Genomic DNA, 22,966 nt, shown 5'->3' with positions numbered 1-22,966 from the left:
CCTGGCGGAGGTGCGCGCCCGGGGCAAACCGGGCTCCGACTTCGTGCACTGCATGGTGCCCACCAAGGCGCGCAACCCAGCCAAGGTGCCCACCGCAGCGAAGGTGCACGCGAGGTGCGCACCCGAGGTGCACACCCGGGGCAAACCGGGCTCCGACTTCGTGCACGCCGCACCTTGGAGCACACTTCAGAGCGCTCCTTGGTACGCACCAGGGCGCGCAACCCAGCCAAGGTGCTCACCCCGGCGAAGGTGCACGCGAGGTGCGCACCCGGGGCAAACCGGGCTCGGACTTCGTGCACGCCGCACCTTGGAGCACACATCGGAGCGCTCCCGGGTTCGCACCAGCATTGCGCACCTTTGATGCGCTGCCTTCACTAATTTCCAGAAAAGGCAAAAAAAAGAAAAAAATGAGATTTTAAAATTTCCGTTTTGAAAGATAGTGAAAAAAACGGAACGCGGGTGCCATCTTGAGCCCGCCCTGGTGTGCAGCCCAGGCAAGTTGTGCGCACCAAGGCACCCACCCTGGCCAAGGTGGGTCACGGGGTGGGTCCTAGGGTGGGTAACGGGGTGGGTACTAAGGTGCGTGCCAAGGTGGGTCATAGGGTGGGTGCCAAGGTGGGCACCAGGGTGGGTGTGCACCAACCCTAGCCAGGGTAGGTCACGGGGTGGTTGTCGGGGTGGGCGTCAAGGAGCCAAGGTGGGTGGCAAGTAGCCAAGTTGCGTGCCAAGGTGGGTGTCGGGGTGGGTGCCAAGGATCCAAGGTGGGTGCCAAGGAACCAAGGTGGGTGTCTGGGTGGGTGCCGAGGTGGGAGCCAGGGTGGGTCCCAAGGTGAGTGCAAAGGTGGGTGCCAGGGTCAAGGTGAGTGCCAATGTGGGTTCCAAGGTGCCAGGGTCAGGGTGAGTGCCAATGTGGGTTCAAAGGTGCTAAGTTGGGTGCGAGGTTGGGTGCGAGGGTGGGTGGGTGCCAAGGTGTGCTAGGTGGAAGCCCGGGTGGGTCGGCATCCCATGGGTGTCGAGTTGGGTGCCTGATGGGTGCTTCTTGTCAAGTTTTAGTCGTCGGGACTCATTTCGAGCCTTAGAGGTCGTTTCTTGTCCGGTTGCCCTGTCTTCGACCTGGGAACCCAATTTTGGTCCTCGGGTCCCATTTTTTTTTGTCTCGCATCCCACTTTTGGCCTGTGGCCTTTTCGGGGTCGATTCTCGTTTTGGGCATCAGAGCATGTTTCTTCTCCTAAAACCCAATATTTGTTTATTAAGTCTCGGAACACATTTTTGTTCTCGTGGACCCATCATGGGTCTTGGAACGCATTTGTGGTCCTTGGGTCCCATTTTGCATCCCGAAACTTGTGTTTTGGTGCTTGATCCCTATTTTGGGTGCCCACCTTGCACCAAGTGCGCACCCGGGGCAAACCGAGCGCCTTGGTGCACCGGGGCAAGATCGAGCGTGCACCCGAGGCGCCCCGAACATGCACCAAGGTGCACTCGGCCCACATGTGAGCGCAGGTCGTTGCGCCCGAGGTGGTGTGTGGGCACCGCGTTGCAGACGGGACACTGCACGCACACGACGCCCCCTCCAGGTGCACGCACGTAGGCCGGGCCGGGTGCACACCCGACGCCCTAGCAAGGTGCGCGCACCCGGGCAGGGCTCACACTTGGCGAACGGGGCGCACTTCGCGAGGGAGGGTGTGCACCTCGACGGGGGTGGGTGGCCGGGGTGGATTCGCACGTGGGTCGCGGTTTGCTAAGTACACACTGCGACAAGCTCATAACGGGTGCGATCATACCAGCGTTAGTGCACCGGATCCCATCAGAACTCCGCAGTTAAGCGCGCTTGGGCCGGAGTAGTACTGGGATGGGTGACCTCCCGGGAAGTCCCGGTGTTGCACCCTTTTTTAGTTTTTCGCCGGGCGTCGCAATGCTATTTGAATAAACCTTTTGCCCGTTTGCGTTCTCGTCGGGGCCGGGCCGGGCCGGGGTGCGCTGCCCGCACTACCGCGCGCGCGGGGGCGACACCGAGCGCGCACCCGAGGCGCCCCGAGCACACAGGCCACGGTGCAACCCGGGCGTTGTGCGCGCACCCCGGTGCGCCCGAGGTGCTGCGCGCGCACCCAGGTGAAATCGGTGTGCACCTCGGCCAGTGCGCGCTCGGTCGAGTCGCGCACGTTGGCCAAGGTGCACGGTGATGTTTCTTACTCTAAGGTTCCGCACCAGACGCCCGGGACAGGTGAGCGAAGCTGGGCGGGGCCGGGTGCGCGGCCGGGGCAGGTGCACGCAGCTGGAGAGAGCTTTGGAGCACACTTCGGAGCGCACCAATGATGCGCTCCATTCAAAAGTTTCCTGAAAAGGCAAAAAAAGTTGAGATTATAGAATTTCCCACTTGAGAGATTGTAAAAAAAAAAAATTTAAAATGAAGGAAACGCGGGTGCCAAGGTGTGCGCAGCCCAGCCAAGGTGTGCGCACCAAGGCGCCCACCCTGGCGAAGGTGCACGCAAGGTGCGCACCCGAGGCAAACCGGACAATTAACCCAACTTTCGACTTCGCGCGCACCTTGGAGCGCACTTCGGAGCGCTCCTTGGTGCGCACCAATCTTGGGCACCTCGGAGTGCACCATGGCGCCCACCAAGGTGCGCACCCGGGGCAAACCGAGCTCCGACTTCGTGCGCACCTTGGAGCGCACGAAAGGTGCGCACCATGGCGCCCACCAAGGTGCGCAGCCCAGCCAAGGCGTGCGCATCAAGGTGCGCACCCTGGCGAAGGTGCGCACCCGGGGCAAACCGAGCTCCGACTTCGTGCGCACCTTGGAGCGCACAAAAGGTGCGCAACCCAGCCAAGGTGTGCGCACCCCGGTCAAACCGAGCTCCGAATCGTGCGCACCAGAGGTGCACGCCATCGTGCGCACCTTGGAGCACACTTCGGAGCCCTCCTTGGTGCGCGCCGATGTTGCGCACCTCGGAGCGCACCCGGGGAAAACAATGCAATTAACCCGACTTTCGACTTCGTGGGCACCTCGGAGCGCTCTCGGGTTCGCACCTCGGAGCACACCGAGGTGCGCACCTTTGATGCGCTGCCTTCACCAATTTCCAGAAAAGGCAAGAAAACATTGAGAAGGTGTGCGCACCGAGGTGCCCACCCTGGCGAAGGTGCACGCGAGGTGCGCACCCGGGGCAAACCGGGCTCCGACTTCGTGCACGCCGCACCTTGGAGCACACTTCGGAGCGCTCCTTGGTGCGCACCAGGGCGCGCAACCCAGCCGAGGTGCCCACCCCGGCGAAGGTGCACGCGAGGTGCGCACCCGGGGCAAACCGGGCTCCGACTTCGTGCACGCCATGGTGCCCACCGCGGCGAAGGTGCACGCGAGGTGCGCACCCGGGGAAAACCGGGCTCCGACTTCGTGCACGCCGCACCTTGGAGCACACTTCGGAGCGCTCCTTGGTGCGCACCATGGTGCCCACCAGGGCGCGCAACCCCGCCGAAGGTGCACGCGAGGTGCGCACCCGGGGCAAACCGGGCTCCGACTTCGTGCACGCCGCACCTTGGAGCACACTTCGGAGCGCTCCTTGGTGCGCACCATGGTGCCCACCAGGGCGCGCAACCCCGCCGAAGGTGCACACGAGGTGCGCACCCGGGGCAAACCGGGCTCCGACTTCGTGCACGCCATGGTGCGCACCGCGGCGAAGGTGCGCACCCGGGGCAAACCGGGCTCCGACTTCGTGCACGCCGCACCTTGGAGCACACTTCGGAGCGCTCCTTGGTGCGCACCAGGGCGCGCAACCCAGCCGAGGTGCCCACCCCGGCGAAGGTGCACGCGAGGTGCGTACCCGGGGCAAACCGGGCTCCGACTTCGTGCACGCCGCACCTTGGAGCACACTTCGGAGCGCTCCTTGGTGCGCACCATGGTGCCCACCAGGCCGCGCAACCCAGCCAAGGTGTGCGCACCAAGGTGCACGCGAGGTGCGCACCCGGGGCAAACCGGGGTCCGACTTCGTGCACGCCGCACCTTGGAGCACACATCGGGGCGCTCCCGGGTTCGCACCGGCGTTGCGCACCGTGGTGGGCACCTCGGAGCACACCAAGGTGGGCAGCGAGGTGCGCACCTTTGATGCGATGCCTTCACTAATTTCCATAAAAGGCAAAAAAAAAACGAGATTTTAAAATTTCCGTTTTGAAAGATAGTGAGAAAAAGGGAATGCTGGTGCCATCTTGAGCCCGCCCTGGTGCGCAGCCCAGCCAAGGTGTGCGCACCAAGGTGCCCACCCTGGCGAAGGTGCGCGCCCGGGCAATTAACCCAACTTCCAACTTCGCGCGCGCCAGGGTGGGAGCGCACCCAACAACCGGGCCTGGGAAGAGCCAATGCGAGAAACCCCACCAAACGCTCTGACAAAAAAAGAGGGGGCGCTCCAGTAACCCCGCTTCGGAGCGCACCCTGGGCAAACCCAGCCAAGGTGCCCACCCCGGCCAAGGTGCAGGCGAGGTGCGCACCCGGGGCAAACCGGGCTCCGACAACGTGCACGCCGCACCTTGGAGCACACTTCGTAGCGCTCCCGGGTGCGCACCTCAGAGCACACCAAGGTGGGCAGCGAGGTGCGCACCTTTGATGCGCTGCCTTCACTAATTTCCAGAAAAGGCAAAAAAAAAAGGAGATTTTAAAATTTCCGTTTTGAAAGATAGTGAAAAAAACGGAACGCGCGTGCCATCTTGAGCCCGCCCTGGTGCGCAGCCCAGGTAAGGTGCCCACCCTGGCAAAGGTGCGCACCCGGGCAATTAACCCTACTTCCGACTTCGTGCGCGCCAGGGTGGCAACCGGGCCTCGGAAGAGCCAATGCGAGAAACCCCACCAAACGCTCCGACAAAAAAAGAGGCGGCGCTCCAATAACCCCGCTTCGGAGCGCAGCCGGGGCAAACCCAGCCAAGGTGCCCACCCCGACGAAGGTGCACGCGAGGTGCGCACCCGGGGCAAACCGGGCTCCGACAACGTGCACGCAGCACCTTGGAGCACACTTCGAAGCACTCCCGGGTGCCCACCGGCGTTGCGCACCGTGGTGGGCAGCGAGGTGCGCACCTTTGATGCGCTGCCTTCACTAATTTCCAGAAAAAGGCAAAAAAAAATGAGATTTTAAAATTTCCGTTTTGAAAGATAGTGAAAAAAAAGGAACGCGGGTGCCATCTTGAGCCCGCCCTGGTGCGCAGCCCAGGCAAGGCATGCACACCAAGGTGCCCACCCGAGGTGCACACCCGGGGCAAACCGGGCTCCGACTTCGTGCAGGCCGCACCTTGGAGCACACTTCGGAGCGCTCCTTGGTGCGCACCATGGTGCCCACCAGGGCGCGCAACCCAGCCAAGGTCTGCACACTAAGGTGCCCACCCCGGCGAAGGTGCACGCGAGGTGCGCACCCGGGGCAAACCGGGCTCCGACTTCGTGCACGCCATGGTGCCCACCGCGGCGAAGGTGCACGCGAGGTGCGCACCCGGGGCAAACCGGGCTCCGACTTCGTGCACGCCGCACCTTGGAGCACACTTCGGAGCGCTCCTTGGTGCGCACCATGGTGCCCACCAGGGCGCGCAACCCAGCCAAGGTGTGCGCACCAAGGTGCACGCGAGGTGCGCACCCGGGGCAAACCGGGGTCCGACTTCGTGCACGCCGCACCTTGGAGCACACATCGGAGCGCTCCCAGGTTCGCACCAGCGTTGCGCACCTTTGATGCGCTGCCTTCACTAATTTCCAGAAAAGGCAAAAAAAAACGATATTTTAAAATTTCCGTTCTGAAAGATAGTGAAAAAAACGGAACGCGGGTGCCATCTTGAGCCCTTCCTGGTGCGCAGCCCAGGCAAGTTGTGCGCACCAAGGTGCCCACCCTGGCGGAGGTGCGCGCCCGGGGCAAACCGGGCTCCGACTTCGTGCACTGCATGGTGCCCACCAAGGCGCGCAACCCAGCCAAGGTGCCCACCGCAGCGAAGGTGCACGCGAGGTGCACACCCGGGGCAAACCGGGCTCCGACTTCGTGCACGCCGCACCTTGGAGCACACTTCAGAGCGCTCCTTGGTGCGCACCAGGGCGCGCAACCCAGCCGAGGTGCCCACCCCGGCGAAGGTGCACGCGAGGTGCGCACCCGGGGCAAACCGGGCTCCGACTTCGTGCACGCCATGGTGCCCACCGCGGCGAAGGTGCGCACCCGGGGCAAACCGGGCTCCGACTTCGTGCACGCCGCACCTTGGAGCACACTTCGGAGCGCTCCTTGGTGCGCACCATGGTGCCCACCAGGCCGCGCAACCCAGCCAAGGTGTGCGCACCAAGGTGCACGCGAGGTGCGCACCCGGGGCAAACCGGGGTCCGACTTCGTGCACGCCGCACCTTGGAGCACACATCGGGGCGCTCCCGGGTTCGCACCGGCGTTGCGCACCGTGGTGGGCACCTCGGAGCACACCAAGGTGGGCAGCGAGGTGCGCACCTTTGATGCGATGCCTTCACTAATTTCCATAAAAGGCAAAAAAAAAACGAGATTTTAAAATTTCCGTTTTGAAAGATAGTGAGAAAAAGGGAATGCTGGTGCCATCTTGAGCCCGCCCTGGTGCGCAGCCCAGCCAAGGTTTGCGCACCAAGGTGCCCACCCTGGCGAAGGTGCGCGCCCGGGCAATTAACCCAACTTCCAACTTCGCGCGCGCCAGGGTGGGAGCGCACCCAACAACCGGGCCTGGGAAGAGCCAATGCGAGAAACCCCACCAAACTCTCTGACAAAAAAAGAGGGGGCGCTCCAGTAACCCCGCTTCGGAGCGCACCCTGGGCAAACCCAGCCAAGGTGCCCACCCCGGCCAAGGTGCAGGCGAGGTGCGCACCCGGGGCAAACCGGGCTCCGACAACGTGCACGCCGCACCTTGGAGCACACTTCGTAGCGCTCCCGGGTGCGCACCTCAGAGCACACCAAGGTGGGCAGCGAGGTGCGCACCTTTGATGCGCTGCCTTCACTAATTTCCAGAAAAGGCAAAAAAAAAAGGAGATTTTAAAATTTCCGTTTTGAAAGATAGTGAAAAAAACGGAACGCGCGTGCCATCTTGAGCCCGCCCTGGTGCGCAGCCCAGGTAAGGTGCCACCCTGGCAAAGGTGCGCACCCGGGCAATTAACCCTACTTCCGACTTCGTGCGCGCCAGGGTGGCAACCGGGCCTCGGAAGAGCCAATGCGAGAAACCCCACCAAACGCTCCGACAAAAAAAGAGGCGGCGCTCCAATAACCCCGCTTCGGAGCGCAGCCGGGGCAAACCAAGCCAAGGTGCCCACCCCGACGAAGGTGCACGCGAGGTGCGCACCCGGGGCAAACCGGGCTCCGACAACGTGCACGCAGCACCTTGGAGCACACTTCGAAGCACTCCCGGGTGCCCACCGGCGTTGCGCACCGTGGTGGGCAGCGAGGTGCGCACCTTTGATGCGCTGCCTTCACTAATTTCCAGAAAAAGGCAAAAAAAAATGAGATTTTAAAATTTCCGTTTTGAAAGATAGTGAAAAAAAAGGAACGCGGGTGCCATCTTGAGCCCGCCCTGGTGCGCAGCCCAGGCAAGGCATGCGCACCAAGGTGCCCACCCGAGGTGCACACCCGGGGCAAACCGGGCTCCGACTTCGTGCAGGCCGCACCTTGGAGCACACTTCGGAGCGCTCCTTGGTGCGCACCATGGTGCCCACCAGGGCGCACCCGAGGCAAACCGGGCTCCGACTTCGTGCACGCCGCACCTTGGAGCACACATCGGAGCGCTCCCAGGTTCGCACCAGCGTTGCGCACCTTTGATGCGCTGCCTTCACTAATTTCCAGAAAAGGCAAAAAAAAACGATATTTTAAAATTTCCGTTCTGAAAGATAGTGAAAAAAACGGAACGCGGGTGCCATCTTGAGCCCTTCCTGATGCGCAGCCCAGGCAAGTTGTGCGCACCAAGGTGCCCACCCTGGCGGAGGTGCGCGCCCGGGGCAAACCGGGCTCCGACTTCGTGCACTGCATGGTGCCCACCAAGGCGCGCAACCCAGCCAAGGTGCCCACCGCAGCGAAGGTGCACGCGAGGTGCGCACCCGAGGTGCACACCCGGGGCAAACCGGGCTCCGACTTCGTGCACGCCGCACCTTGGAGCACACTTCAGAGCGCTCCTTGGTACGCACCAGGGCGCGCAACCCAGCCAAGGTGCTCACCCCGGCGAAGGTGCACGCGAGGTGCGCACCCGGGGCAAACCGGGCTCGGACTTCGTGCACGCCGCACCTTGGAGCACACATCGGAGCGCTCCCGGGTTCGCACCAGCATTGCGCACCTTTGATGCGCTGCCTTCACTAATTTCCAGAAAAGGCAAAAAAAAGAAAAAAATGAGATTTTAAAATTTCCGTTTTGAAAGATAGTGAAAAAAACGGAACGCGGGTGCCATCTTGAGCCCGCCCTGGTGTGCAGCCCAGGCAAGTTGTGCGCACCAAGGCACCCACCCTGGCCAAGGTGGGTCACGGGGTGGGTCCTAGGGTGGGTAACGGGGTGGGTACTAAGGTGCGTGCCAAGGTGGGTCATAGGGTGGGTGCCAAGGTGGGCACCAGGGTGGGTGTGCACCAACCCTAGCCAGGGTAGGTCACGGGGTGGTTGTCGGGGTGGGCGTCAAGGAGCCAAGGTGGGTGGCAAGTAGCCAAGTTGCGTGCCAAGGTGGGTGTCGGGGTGGGTGCCAAGGATCCAAGGTGGGTGCCAAGGAACCAAGGTGGGTGTCTGGGTGGGTGCCGAGGTGGGAGCCAGGGTGGGTCCCAAGGTGAGTGCAAAGGTGGGTGCCAGGGTCAAGGTGAGTGCCAATGTGGGTTCCAAGGTGCCAGGGTCAGGGTGAGTGCCAATGTGGGTTCAAAGGTGCTAAGTTGGGTGCGAGGTTGGGTGCGAGGGTGGGTGGGTGCCAAGGTGTGCTAGGTGGAAGCCCGGGTGGGTCGGCATCCCATGGGTGTCGAGTTGGGTGCCTGATGGGTGCTTCTTGTCAAGTTTTAGTCGTCGGGACTCATTTCGAGCCTTAGAGGTCGTTTCTTGTCCGGTTGCCCTGTCTTCGACCTGGGAACCCAATTTTGGTCCTCGGGTCCCATTTTTTTTTGTCTCGCATCCCACTTTTGGCCTGTGGCCTTTTCGGGGTCGATTCTCGTTTTGGGCATCAGAGCATGTTTCTTCTCCTAAAACCCAATATTTGTTTATTAAGTCTCGGAACACATTTTTGTTCTCGTGGACCCATCATGGGTCTTGGAACGCATTTGTGGTCCTTGGGTCCCATTTTGCATCCCGAAACTTGTGTTTTGGTGCTTGATCCCTATTTTGGGTGCCCACCTTGCACCAAGTGCGCACCCGGGGCAAACCGAGCGCCTTGGTGCACCGGGGCAAGATCGAGCGTGCACCCGAGGCGCCCCGAACATGCACCAAGGTGCACTCGGCCCACATGTGAGCGCAGGTCGTTGCGCCCGAGGTGGTGTGTGGGCACCGCGTTGCAGACGGGACACTGCACGCACACGACGCCCCCTCCAGGTGCACGCACGTAGGCCGGGCCGGGTGCACACCCGACGCCCTAGCAAGGTGCGCGCACCCGGGCAGGGCTCACACTTGGCGAACGGGGCGCACTTCGCGAGGGAGGGTGTGCACCTCGACGGGGGTGGGTGGCCGGGGTGGATTCGCACGTGGGTCGCGGTTTGCTAAGTACACACTGCGACAAGCTCATAACGGGTGCGATCATACCAGCGTTAGTGCACCGGATCCCATCAGAACTCCGCAGTTAAGCGCGCTTGGGCCGGAGTAGTACTGGGATGGGTGACCTCCCGGGAAGTCCCGGTGTTGCACCCTTTTTTAGTTTTTCGCCGGGCGTCGCAATGCTATTTGAATAAACCTTTTGCCCGTTTGCGTTCTCGTCGGGGCCGGGCCGGGCCGGGGTGCGCTGCCCGCACTACCGCGCGCGCGGGGGGCGACACCGAGCGCGCACCCGAGGCGCCCCGAGCACACAGGCCACGGTGCAACCCGGGCGTTGTGCGCGCACCCCGGTGCGCCCGAGGTGCTGCGCGCGCACCCAGGTGAAATCGGTGTGCACCTCGGCCAGTGCGCGCTCGGTCGAGTCGCGCACGTTGGCCAAGGTGCACGGTGATGTTTCTTACTCTAAGGTTCCGCACCAGACGCCCGGGACAGGTGAGCGAAGCTGGGCGGGGCCGGGTGCGCGGCCGGGGCAGGTGCACGCAGCTGGAGAGAGCTTTGGAGCACACTTCGGAGCGCACCAATGATGCGCTCCATTCAAAAGTTTCCTGAAAAGGCAAAAAAAGTTGAGATTATAGAATTTCCCACTTGAGAGATTGTAAAAAAAAAAAATTTAAAATGAAGGAAACGCGGGTGCCAAGGTGTGCGCAGCCCAGCCAAGGTGTGCGCACCAAGGCGCCCACCCTGGCGAAGGTGCACGCAAGGTGCGCACCCGAGGCAAACCGGACAATTAACCCAACTTTCGACTTCGCGCGCACCTTGGAGCGCACTTCGGAGCGCTCCTTGGTGCGCACCAATCTTGGGCACCTCGGAGTGCACCATGGCGCCCACCAAGGTGCGCACCCGGGGCAAACCGAGCTCCGACTTCGTGCGCACCTTGGAGCGCACGAAAGGTGCGCACCATGGCGCCCACCAAGGTGCGCAGCCCAGCCAAGGCGTGCGCATCAAGGTGCGCACCCTGGCGAAGGTGCGCACCCGGGGCAAACCGAGCTCCGACTTCGTGCGCACCTTGGAGCGCACAAAAGGTGCGCAACCCAGCCAAGGTGTGCGCACCCCGGTCAAACCGAGCTCCGAATCGTGCGCACCAGAGGTGCACGCCATCGTGCGCACCTTGGAGCACACTTCGGAGCCCTCCTTGGTGCGCGCCGATGTTGCGCACCTCGGAGCGCACCCGGGGAAAACAATGCAATTAACCCGACTTTCGACTTCGTGGGCACCTCGGAGCGCTCTCGGGTTCGCACCTCGGAGCACACCGAGGTGCGCACCTTTGATGCGCTGCCTTCACCAATTTCCAGAAAAGGCAAGAAAACATTGAGAAGGTGTGCGCACCGAGGTGCCCACCCTGGCGAAGGTGCACGCGAGGTGCGCACCCGGGGCAAACCGGGCTCCGACTTCGTGCACGCCGCACCTTGGAGCACACTTCGGAGCGCTCCTTGGTGCGCACCAGGGCGCGCAACCCAGCCGAGGTGCCCACCCCGGCGAAGGTGCACGCGAGGGGTGCACGCGAGGTGCGCACCCGGGGCAAACCGGGCTCCGACTTCGTGCACGCCATGGTGCCCACCGCGGCGAAGGTGCACGCGAGGTGCGCACCCGGGGCAAACCGGGCTCCGACTTCGTGCACGCCGCACCTTGGAGCACACTGGTGCGCACCATGGTGCCCACCAGGGCGCGCAACCCCGCCGAAGGTGCACGCGAGGTGCGCACCCGGGGCAAACCGGGCTCCGACTTCGTGCACGCCGCACCTTGGAGCACACTTCGGAGCGCTCCTTGGTGCGCACCATGGTGCCCACCAGGGCGCGCAACCCCGCCGAAGGTGCACGCGAGGTGCGCACCCGGGGCAAACCGGGCTCCGACTTCGTGCACGCCATGGTGCGCACCGCGGCGAAGGTGCGCACCCGGGGCAAACCGGGCTCCGACTTCGTGCACGCCGCACCTTGGAGCACACTTCGGAGCGCTCCTTGGTGCGCACCAGGGCGCGCAACCCAGCCGAGGTGCCCACCCCGGCGAAGGTGCACGCGAGGTGCGTACCCGGGGCAAACCGGGCTCCGACTTCGTGCACGCCGCACCTTGGAGCACACTTCGGAGCGCTCCTTGGTGCGCACCATGGTGCCCACCAGGCCGCGCAACCCAGCCAAGGTGTGCGCACCAAGGTGCACGCGAGGTGCGCACCCGGGGCAAACCGGGGTCCGACTTCGTGCACGCCGCACCTTGGAGCACACATCGGGGCGCTCCCGGGTTCGCACCGGCGTTGCGCACCGTGGTGGGCACCTCGGAGCACACCAAGGTGGGCAGCGAGGTGCGCACCTTTGATGCGATGCCTTCACTAATTTCCATAAAAGGCAAAAAAAAAACGAGATTTTAAAATTTCCGTTTTGAAAGATAGTGAGAAAAAGGGAATGCTGGTGCCATCTTGAGCCCGCCCTGGTGCGCAGCCCAGCCAAGGTGTGCGCACCAAGGTGCCCACCCTGGCGAAGGTGCGCGCCCGGGCAATTAACCCAACTTCCAACTTCGCGCGCGCCAGGGTGGGAGCGCACCCAACAACCGGGCCTGGGAAGAGCCAATGCGAGAAACCCCACCAAACGCTCTGACAAAAAAAGAGGGGGCGCTCCAGTAACCCCGCTTCGGAGCGCACCCTGGGCAAACCCAGCCAAGGTGCCCACCCCGGCCAAGGTGCAGGCGAGGTGCGCACCCGGGGCAAACCGGGCTCCGACAACGTGCACGCCGCACCTTGGAGCACACTTCGTAGCGCTCCCGGGTGCGCACCTCAGAGCACACCAAGGTGGGCAGCGAGGTGCGCACCTTTGATGCGCTGCCTTCACTAATTTCCAGAAAAGGCAAAAAAAAAAGGAGATTTTAAAATTTCCGTTTTGAAAGATAGTGAAAAAAACGGAACGCGCGTGCCATCTTGAGCCCGCCCTGGTGCGCAGCCCAGGTAAGGTGCCCACCCTGGCAAAGGTGCGCACCCGGGCAATTAACCCTACTTCCGACTTCGTGCGCGCCAGGGTGGCAACCGGGCCTCGGAAGAGCCAATGCGAGAAACCCCACCAAACGCTCCGACAAAAAAAGAGGCGGCGCTCCAATAACCCCGCTTCGGAGCGCAGCCGGGGCAAACCCAGCCAAGGTGCCCACCCCGACGAAGGTGCACGCGAGGTGCGCACCCGGGGCAAACCGGGCTCCGACAACGTGCACGCAGCACCTTGGAGCACACTTCGAAGCACTCCCGGGTGCCCACCGGCGTTGCGCACCGTGGTGGGCAGCGAGGTGCGCACCTTTGATGCGCTGCCTTCACTAATTTCCAGAAAAAGGCAAAAAAAAATGAGATTTTAAAATTTCCGTTTTGAAAGATAGTGAAAAAAAAGGAACGCGGGTGCCATCTTGAGCCCGCCCTGGTGCGCAGCCCAGGCAAGGCATGCGCACCAAGGTGCCCACCCGAGGTGCACACCCGGGGCAAACCGGGCTCCGACTTCGTGCAGGCCGCACCTTGGAGCACACTTCGGAGCGCTCCTTGGTGCGCACCATGGTGCCCACCAGGGCGCGCAACCCAGCCAAGGTCTGCACACTAAGGTGCCCACCCCGGCGAAGGTGCACGCGAGGTGCGCACCCGGGGCAAACCGGGCTCCGACTTCGTGCACGCCATGGTGCCCACCGCGGCGAAGGTGCACGCGAGGTGCGCACCCGGGGCAAACCGGGCTCCGACTTCGTGCACGCCGCACCTTGGAGCACACTTCGGAGCGCTCCTTGGTGCGCACCATGGTGCCCACCAGGGCGCGCAACCCAGCCAAGGTGTGCGCACCAAGGTGCACGCGAGGTGCGCACCCGGGGCAAACCGGGGTCCGACTTCGTGCACGCCGCACCTTGGAGCACACATCGGAGCGCTCCCAGGTTCGCACCAGCGTTGCGCACCTTTGATGCGCTGCCTTCACTAATTTCCAGAAAAGGCAAAAAAAAACGATATTTTAAAATTTCCGTTCTGAAAGATAGTGAAAAAAACGGAACGCGGGTGCCATCTTGAGCCCTTCCTGGTGCGCAGCCCAGGCAAGTTGTGCGCACCAAGGTGCCCACCCTGGCGGAGGTGCGCGCCCGGGGCAAACCGGGCTCCGACTTCGTGCACTGCATGGTGCCCACCAAGGCGCGCAACCCAGCCAAGGTGCCCACCGCAGCGAAGGTGCAAGCGAGGTGCACACCCGGGGCAAACCGGGCTCCGACTTCGTGCACGCCGCACCTTGGAGCACACTTCAGAGCGCTCCTTGGTGCGCACCAGGGCGCGCAACCCAGCCGAGGTGCCCACCCCGGCGAAGGTGCACGCGAGGTGCGCACCCGGGGCAAACCGGGCTCCGACTTCGTGCACGCCATGGTGCCCACCGCGGCGAAGGTGCGCACCCGGGGCAAACCGGGCTCCGACTTCGTGCACGCCGCACCTTGGAGCACACTTCGGAGCGCTCCTTGGTGCGCACCATGGTGCCCACCAGGCCGCGCAACCCAGCCAAGGTGTGCGCACCAAGGTGCACGCGAGGTGCGCACCCGGGGCAAACCGGGGTCCGACTTCGTGCACGCCGCACCTTGGAGCACACATCGGGGCGCTCCCGGGTTCGCACCGGCGTTGCGCACCGTGGTGGGCACCTCGGAGCACACCAAGGTGGGCAGCGAGGTGCGCACCTTTGATGCGATGCCTTCACTAATTTCCATAAAAGGCAAAAAAAAAACGAGATTTTAAAATTTCCGTTTTGAAAGATAGTGAGAAAAAGGGAATGCTGGTGCCATCTTGAGCCCGCCCTGGTGCGCAGCCCAGCCAAGGTTTGCGCACCAAGGTGCCCACCCTGGCGAAGGTGCGCGCCCGGGCAATTAACCCAACTTCCAACTTCGCGCGCGCCAGGGTGGGAGCGCACCCAACAACCGGGCCTGGGAAGAGCCAATGCGAGAAACCCCACCAAACTCTCTGACAAAAAAAGAGGGGGCGCTCCAGTAACCCCGCTTCGGAGCGCACCCTGGGCAAACCCAGCCAAGGTGCCCACCCCGGCCAAGGTGCAGGCGAGGTGCGCACCCGGGGCAAACCGGGCTCCGACAACGTGCACGCCGCACCTTGGAGCACACTTCGTAGCGCTCCCGGGTGCGCACCTCAGAGCACACCAAGGTGGGCAGCGAGGTGCGCACCTTTGATGCGCTGCCTTCACTAATTTCCAGAAAAGGCAAAAAAAAAAGGAGATTTTAAAATTTCCGTTTTGAAAGATAGTGAAAAAAACGGAACGCGCGTGCCATCTTGAGCCCGCCCTGGTGCGCAGCCCAGGTAAGGTGCCACCCTGGCAAAGGTGCGCACCCGGGCAATTAACCCTACTTCCGACTTCGTGCGCGCCAGGGTGGCAACCGGGCCTCGGAAGAGCCAATGCGAGAAACCCCACCAAACGCTCCGACAAAAAAAGAGGCGGCGCTCCAATAACCCCGCTTCGGAGCGCAGCCGGGGCAAACCAAGCCAAGGTGCCCACCCCGACGAAGGTGCACGCGAGGTGCGCACCCGGGGCAAACCGGGCTCCGACAACGTGCACGCAGCACCTTGGAGCACACTTCGAAGCACTCCCGGGTGCCCACCGGCGTTGCGCACCGTGGTGGGCAGCGAGGTGCGCACCTTTGATGCGCTGCCTTCACTAATTTCCAGAAAAAGGCAAAAAAAAATGAGATTTTAAAATTTCCGTTTTGAAAGATAGTGAAAAAAAAGGAACGCGGGTGCCATCTTGAGCCCGCCCTGGTGCGCAGCCCAGGCAAGGCATGCGCACCAAGGTGCCCACCCGAGGTGCACACCCGGGGCAAACCGGGCTCCGACTTCGTGCAGGCCGCACCTTGGAGCACACTTCGGAGCGCTCCTTGGTGCGCACCATGGTGCCCACCAGGGCGCACCCGAGGCAAACCGGGCTCCGACTTCGTGCACGCCGCACCTTGGAGCACACATCGGAGCGCTCCCAGGTTCGCACCAGCGTTGCGCACCTTTGATGCGCTGCCTTCACTAATTTCCAGAAAAGGCAAAAAAAAACGATATTTTAAAATTTCCGTTCTGAAAGATAGTGAAAAAAACGGAACGCGGGTGCCATCTTGAGCCCTTCCTGATGCGCAGCCCAGGCAAGTTGTGCGCACCAAGGTGCCCACCCTGGCGGAGGTGCGCGCCCGGGGCAAACCGGGCTCCGACTTCGTGCACTGCATGGTGCCCACCAAGGCGCGCAACCCAGCCAAGGTGCCCACCGCAGCGAAGGTGCACGCGAGGTGCGCACCCGAGGTGCACACCCGGGGCAAACCGGGCTCCGACTTCGTGCACGCCGCACCTTGGAGCACACTTCAGAGCGCTCCTTGGTACGCACCAGGGCGCGCAACCCAGCCAAGGTGCTCACCCCGGCGAAGGTGCACGCGAGGTGCGCACCCGGGGCAAACCGGGCTCGGACTTCGTGCACGCCGCACCTTGGAGCACACATCGGAGCGCTCCCGGGTTCGCACCAGCATTGCGCACCTTTGATGCGCTGCCTTCACTAATTTCCAGAAAAGGCAAAAAAAAGAAAAAAATGAGATTTTAAAATTTCCGTTTTGAAAGATAGTGAAAAAAACGGAACGCGGGTGCCATCTTGAGCCCGCCCTGGTGTGCAGCCCAGGCAAGTTGTGCGCACCAAGGCACCCACCCTGGCCAAGGTGGGTCACGGGGTGGGTCCTAGGGTGGGTAACGGGGTGGGTACTAAGGTGCGTGCCAAGGTGGGTCATAGGGTGGGTGCCAAGGTGGGCACCAGGGTGGGTGTGCACCAACCCTAGCCAGGGTAGGTCACGGGGTGGTTGTCGGGGTGGGCGTCAAGGAGCCAAGGTGGGTGGCAAGTAGCCAAGTTGCGTGCCAAGGTGGGTGTCGGGGTGGGTGCCAAGGATCCAAGGTGGGTGCCAAGGAACCAAGGTGGGTGTCTGGGTGGGTGCCGAGGTGGGAGCCAGGGTGGGTCCCAAGGTGAGTGCAAAGGTGGGTGCCAGGGTCAAGGTGAGTGCCAATGTGGGTTCCAAGGTGCCAGGGTCAGGGTGAGTGCCAATGTGGGTTCAAAGGTGCTAAGTTGGGTGCGAGGTTGGGTGCGAGGGTGGGTGGGTGCCAAGGTGTGCTAGGTGGAAGCCCGGGTGGGTCGGCATCCCATGGGTGTCGAGTTGGGTGCCTGATGGGTGCTTCTTGTCAAGTTTTAGTCGTCGGGACTCATTTCGAGCCTTAGAGGTCGTTTCTTGTCCGGTTGCCCTGTCTTCGACCTGGGAACCCAATTTTGGTCCTCGGGTCCCATTTTTTTTTGTCTCGCATCCCACTTTTGGCCTGTGGCCTTTTCGGGGTCGATTCTCGTTTTGGGCATCAGAGCATGTTTCTTCTCCTAAAACCCAATATTTGTTTATTAAGTCTCGGAACACATTTTTGTTCTCGTGGACCCATCATGGGTCTTGGAACGCATTTGTGGTCCTTGGGTCCCATTTTGCATCCCGAAACTTGTGTTTTGGTGCTTGATCCCTATTTTGGGTGCCCACCTTGCACCAAGTGCGCACCCGGGGCAAACCGAGCGCCTTGGTGCACCGGGGCAAGATCGAGCGTGCACCCGAGGCGCCCCGAACATGCACCAAGGTGCACTCGGCCCACATGTGAGCGCAGGTCGTTGCGCCCGAGGTGGTGTGTGGGCACCGCGTTGCAGACGGGACACTGCACGCACACGACGCCCCCTCCAGGTGCACGCACGTAGGCCGGGCCGGGTGCACACCCGACGCCCTAGCAAGGTGCGCGCACCCGGGCAGGGCTCACACTTGGCGAACGGGGCGCACTTCGCGAGGGAGGGTGTGCACCTCGACGGGGGTGGGTGGCCGGGGTGGATTCGCACGTGGGTCGCGGTTTGCTAAGTACACACTGCGACAAGCTCATAACGGGTGCGATCATACCAGCGTTAGTGCACCGGATCCCATCAGAACTCCGCAGTTAAGCGCGCTTGGGCCGGAGTAGTACTGGGATGGGTGACCTCCCGGGAAGTCCCGGTGTTGCACCCTTTTTTAGTTTTTCGCCGGGCGTCGCAATGCTATTTGAATAAACCTTTTGCCCGTTTGCGTTCTCGTCGGGGCCGGGCCGGGCCGGGGTGCGCTGCCCGCACTACCGCGCGCGCGGGGGCGACACCGAGCGCGCACCCGAGGCGCCCCGAGCACACAGGCCACGGTGCAACCCGGGCGTTGTGCGCGCACCCCGGTGCGCCCGAGGTGCTGCGCGCGCACCCAGGTGAAATCGGTGTGCACCTCGGCCAGTGCGCGCTCGGTCGAGTCGCGCACGTTGGCCAAGGTGCACGGTGATGTTTCTTACTCTAAGGTTCCGCACCAGACGCCCGGGACAGGTGAGCGAAGCTGGGCGGGGCCGGGTGCGCGGCCGGGGCAGGTGCACGCAGCTGGAGAGAGCTTTGGAGCACACTTCGGAGCGCACCAATGATGCGCTCCATTCAAAAGTTTCCTGAAAAGGCAAAAAAAGTTGAGATTATAGAATTTCCCACTTGAGAGATTGTAAAAAAAAAAAATTTAAAATGAAGGAAACGCGGGTGCCAAGGTGTGCGCAGCCCAGCCAAGGTGTGCGCACCAAGGCGCCCACCCTGGCGAAGGTGCACGCAAGGTGCGCACCCGAGGCAAACCGGACAATTAACCCAACTTTCGACTTCGCGCGCACCTTGGAGCGCACTTCGGAGCGCTCCTTGGTGCGCACCAATCTTGGGCACCTCGGAGTGCACCATGGCGCCCACCAAGGTGCGCACCCGGGGCAAACCGAGCTCCGACTTCGTGCGCACCTTGGAGCGCACGAAAGGTGCGCACCATGGCGCCCACCAAGGTGCGCAGCCCAGCCAAGGCGTGCGCATCAAGGTGCGCACCCTGGCGAAGGTGCGCACCCGGGGCAAACCGAGCTCCGACTTCGTGCGCACCTTGGAGCGCACAAAAGGTGCGCAACCCAGCCAAGGTGTGCGCACCCCGGTCAAACCGAGCTCCGAATCGTGCGCACCAGAGGTGCACGCCATCGTGCGCACCTTGGAGCACACTTCGGAGCCCTCCTTGGTGCGCGCCGATGTTGCGCACCTCGGAGCGCACCCGGGGAAAACAATGCAATTAACCCGACTTTCGACTTCGTGGGCACCTCGGAGCGCTCTCGGGTTCGCACCTCGGAGCACACCGAGGTGCGCACCTTTGATGCGCTGCCTTCACCAATTTCCAGAAAAGGCAAGAAAACATTGAGAAGGTGTGCGCACCGAGGTGCCCACCCTGGCGAAGGTGCACGCGAGGTGCGCACCCGGGGCAAACCGGGCTCCGACTTCGTGCACGCCGCACCTTGGAGCACACTTCGGAGCGCTCCTTGGTGCGCACCAGGGCGCGCAACCCAGCCGAGGTGCCCACCCCGGCGAAGGTGCACGCGAGGTGCGCACCCGGGGCAAACCGGGCTCCGACTTCGTGCACGCCATGGTGCCCACCGCGGCGAAGGTGCACGCGAGGTGCGCACCCGGGGCAAACCGGGCTCCGACTTCGTGCACGCCGCACCTTGGAGCACACTTCGGAGCGCTCCTTGGTGCGCACCATGGTGCCCACCAGGGCGCGCAACCCCGCCGAAGGTGCACGCGAGGTGCGCACCCGGGGCAAACCGGGCTCCGACTTCGTGCACGCCGCACCTTGGAGCACACTTCGGAGCGCTCCTTGGTGCGCACCATGGTGCCCACCAGGGCGCGCAACCCCGCCGAAGGTGCACGCGAGGTGCGCACCCGGGGCAAACCGGGCTCCGACTTCGTGCACGCCATGGTGCGCACCGCGGCGAAGGTGCGCACCCGGGGCAAACCGGGCTCCGACTTCGTGCACGCCGCACCTTGGAGCACACTTCGGAGCGCTCCTTGGTGCGCACCAGGGCGCGCAACCCAGCCGAGGTGCCCACCCCGGCGAAGGTGCACGCGAGGTGCGTACCCGGGGCAAACCGGGCTCCGACTTCGTGCACGCCGCACCTTGGAGCACACTTCGGAGCGCTCCTTGGTGCGCACCATGGTGCCCACCAGGCCGCGCAACCCAGCCAAGGTGTGCGCACCAAGGTGCACGCGAGGTGCGCACCCGGGGCAAACCGGGGTCCGACTTCGTGCACGCCGCACCTTGGAGCACACATCGGGGCGCTCCCGGGTTCGCACCGGCGTTGCGCACCGTGGTGGGCACCTCGGAGCACACCAAGGTGGGCAGCGAGGTGCGCACCTTTGATGCGATGCCTTCACTAATTTCCATAAAAGGCAAAAAAAAAACGAGATTTTAAAATTTCCGTTTTGAAAGATAGTGAGAAAAAGGGAATGCTGGTGCCATCTTGAGCCCGCCCTGGTGCGCAGCCCAGCCAAGGTGTGCGCACCAAGGTGCCCACCCTGGCGAAGGTGCGCGCCCGGGCAATTAACCCAACTTCCAACTTCGCGCGCGCCAGGGTGGGAGCGCACCCAACAACCGGGCCTGGGAAGAGCCAATGCGAGAAACCCCACCAAACGCTCTGACAAAAAAAGAGGGGGCGCTCCAGTAACCCCGCTTCGGAGCGCACCCTGGGCAAACCCAGCCAAGGTGCCCACCCCGGCCAAGGTGCAGGCGAGGTGCGCACCCGGGGCAAACCGGGCTCCGACAACGTGCACGCCGCACCTTGGAGCACACTTCGTAGCGCTCCCGGGTGCGCACCTCAGAGCACACCAAGGTGGGCAGCGAGGTGCGCACCTTTGATGCGCTGCCTTCACTAATTTCCAGAAAAGGCAAAAAAAAAAGGAGATTTTAAAATTTCCGTTTTGAAAGATAGTGAAAAAAACGGAACGCGCGTGCCATCTTGAGCCCGCCCTGGTGCGCAGCCCAGGTAAGGTGCCCACCCTGGCAAAGGTGCGCACCCGGGCAATTAACCCTACTTCCGACTTCGTGCGCGCCAGGGTGGCAACCGGGCCTCGGAAGAGCCAATGCGAGAAACCCCACCAAACGCTCCGACAAAAAAAGAGGCGGCGCTCCAATAACCCCGCTTCGGAGCGCAGCCGGGGCAAACCCAGCCAAGGTGCCCACCCCGACGAAGGTGCACGCGAGGTGCGCACCCGGGGCAAACCGGGCTCCGACAACGTGCACGCAGCACCTTGGAGCACACTTCGAAGCACTCCCGGGTGCCCACCGGCGTTGCGCACCGTGGTGGGCAGCGAGGTGCGCACCTTTGATGCGCTGCCTTCACTAATTTCCAGAAAAAGGCAAAAAAAAATGAGATTTTAAAATTTCCGTTTTGAAAGATAGTGAAAAAAAAGGAACGCGGGTGCCATCTTGAGCCCGCCCTGGTGCGCAGCCCAGGCAAGGCATGCGCACCAAGGTGCCCACCCGAGGTGCACACCCGGGGCAAACCGGGCTCCGACTTCGTGCAGGCCGCACCTTGGAGCACACTTCGGAGCGCTCCTTGGTGCGCACCATGGTGCCCACCAGGGCGCGCAACCCAGCCAAGGTCTGCACACTAAGGTGCCCACCCCGGCGAAGGTGCACGCGAGGTGCGCACCCGGGGCAAACCGGGCTCCGACTTCGTGCACGCCATGGTGCCCACCGCGGCGAAGGTGCACGCGAGGTGCGCACCCGGGGCAAACCGGGCTCCGACTTCGTGCACGCCGCACCTTGGAGCACACTTCGGAGCGCTCCTTGGTGCGCACCATGGTGCCCACCAGGGCGCGCAACCCAGCCAAGGTGTGCGCACCAAGGTGCACGCGAGGTGCGCACCCGGGGCAAACCGGGGTCCGACTTCGTGCACGCCGCACCTTGGAGCACACATCGGAGCGCTCCCAGGTTCGCACCAGCGTTGCGCACCTTTGATGCGCTGCCTTCACTAATTTCCAGAAAAGGCAAAAAAAAACGATATTTTAAAATTTCCGTTCTGAAAGATAGTGAAAAAAACGGAACGCGGGTGCCATCTTGAGCCCTTCCTGGTGCGCAGCCCAGGCAAGTTGTGCGCACCAAGGTGCCCACCCTGGCGGAGGTGCGCGCCCGGGGCAAACCGGGCTCCGACTTCGTGCACTGCATGGTGCCCACCAAGGCGCGCAACCCAGCCAAGGTGCCCACCGCAGCGAAGGTGCACGCGAGGTGCACACCCGGGGCAAACCGGGCTCCGACTTCGTGCACGCCGCACCTTGGAGCACACTTCAGAGCGCTCCTTGGTGCGCACCAGGGCGCGCAACCCAGCCGAGGTGCCCACCCCGGCGAAGGTGCACGCGAGGTGCGCACCCGGGGCAAACCGGGCTCCGACTTCGTGCACGCCATGGTGCCCACCGCGGCGAAGGTGCGCACCCGGGGCAAACCGGGCTCCGACTTCGTGCACGCCGCACCTTGGAGCACACTTCGGAGCGCTCCTTGGTGCGCACCATGGTGCCCACCAGGCCGCGCAACCCAGCCAAGGTGTGCGCACCAAGGTGCACGCGAGGTGCGCACCCGGGGCAAACCGGGGTCCGACTTCGTGCACGCCGCACCTTGGAGCACACATCGGGGCGCTCCCGGGTTCGCACCGGCGTTGCGCACCGTGGTGGGCACCTCGGAGCACACCAAGGTGGGCAGCGAGGTGCGCACCTTTGATGCGATGCCTTCACTAATTTCCATAAAAGGCAAAAAAAAAACGAGATTTTAAAATTTCCATTTTGAAAGATAGTGAGAAAAAGGGAATGCTGGTGCCATCTTGAGCCCGCCCTGGTGCGCAGCCCAGCCAAGGTTTGCGCACCAAGGTGCCCACCCTGGCGAAGGTGCGCGCCCGGGCAATTAACCCAACTTCCAACTTCGCGCGCGCCAGGGTGGGAGCGCACCCAACAACCGGGCCTGGGAAGAGCCAATGCGAGAAACCCCACCAAACTCTCTGACAAAAAAAGAGGGGGCGCTCCAGTAACCCCGCTTCGGAGCGCACCCTGGGCAAACCCAGCCAAGGTGCCCACCCCGGCCAAGGTGCAGGCGAGGTGCGCACCCGGGGCAAACCGGGCTCCGACAACGTGCACGCCGCACCTTGGAGCACACTTCGTAGCGCTCCCGGGTGCGCACCTCAGAGCACACCAAGGTGGGCAGCGAGGTGCGCACCTTTGATGCGCTGCCTTCACTAATTTCCAGAAAAGGCAAAAAAAAAAGGAGATTTTAAAATTTCCGTTTTGAAAGATAGTGAAAAAAACGGAACGCGCGTGCCATCTTGAGCCCGCCCTGGTGCGCAGCCCAGGTAAGGTGCCACCCTGGCAAAGGTGCGCACCCGGGCAATTAACCCTAC

The 22,966-nt window shown here is 62.9% G+C and overlaps 3 non-coding genes across 3 annotated transcripts; all 3 read left to right on the top strand.

The window, feature by feature from the left end:
- The first annotated feature begins 1,768 nt into the window (after positions 1-1,768).
- On the top strand, positions 1,769-1,887 carry LOC131860521 (5S ribosomal RNA). The gene has a single exon (XR_009359616.1). It is a non-coding gene; the product is annotated as a 5S ribosomal RNA (ribosomal RNA).
- A 7,804-nt stretch (positions 1,888-9,691) lies between these two features.
- LOC131860520 (5S ribosomal RNA) lies at positions 9,692-9,810 on the top strand. Its single transcript, XR_009359615.1, has one exon. It is a non-coding gene; the product is annotated as a 5S ribosomal RNA (ribosomal RNA).
- Positions 9,811-17,614: 7,804 nt separating this feature from the next.
- Positions 17,615-17,733, top strand: LOC131860519 (5S ribosomal RNA). The gene has a single exon (XR_009359614.1). It is a non-coding gene; the product is annotated as a 5S ribosomal RNA (ribosomal RNA).
- Positions 17,734-22,966: the final 5,233 nt, after the last annotated feature.

This window comes from Cryptomeria japonica, unplaced genomic scaffold (assembly GCF_030272615.1).
Source record: "Cryptomeria japonica unplaced genomic scaffold, Sugi_1.0 HiC_scaffold_15, whole genome shotgun sequence".
NCBI classification, from domain to species: Eukaryota; Viridiplantae; Streptophyta; class Pinopsida; order Cupressales; family Cupressaceae; genus Cryptomeria; species Cryptomeria japonica.
This window is presented reverse-complemented; position numbering and strand designations above follow the sequence as displayed.